Below are 614 nucleotides of genomic sequence, written 5' to 3'. Positions count from 1 at the left end.
AACCGTGAGGGTCATTATGTCCGAGATGGAAACTACAACTGCGACAACAACTTCAACAAGGGTAACTACGGTAACAGAAATGATAGGAATGGGCCCTATCTCCCTCCTCAAAATCGTGAAGTTACTCCTAGGGATGGTGGAGATAGTATGGCACGAGTTGAGGATATGTTGCACAAAATGATGAGGAGGTTCGATGCTAATGATGAGCAGATTAAAGAGTTAAGGTGTGATTTAGCAAGTATTGGGCAAAAAGTTGATACCCATGCAATATCGATTAAGCAGATCGAGTTCCAAATGGCCCAATTATCTGCGACAGTGAACACACGGCAACCGGGCACTCTTCCTAGCAACACTGTCCAAAATCCAAAAAATGATGCGCACTGTATGGAAATCACTACTCGGGGTGGTAAGCAAACCATTGACCCACCTATGCTGTCTAATGAGGAAAATATGAGAAAGGATGATGATAAGGTGGTAAAGGGTAGTGTCGAGGAAGAAGAGTGCAATGGAAAAGATGCAGAAGTCCCTATGAAGGTAATTCCCATGCCTAGACCACCACCACCCTTCCCTCAGAGATTAGTGAAAAAGACCGAGGATGGTAAATATCGGCGTTT

Source organism: Solanum pennellii, chromosome 3 (genome assembly GCF_001406875.1).
Source record: "Solanum pennellii chromosome 3, SPENNV200".
NCBI classification, from domain to species: domain Eukaryota; kingdom Viridiplantae; phylum Streptophyta; class Magnoliopsida; order Solanales; family Solanaceae; genus Solanum; species Solanum pennellii.
The sequence above is the reverse complement of the archived record's forward strand: the minus strand, read 5'-3'. Positions refer to the sequence as shown.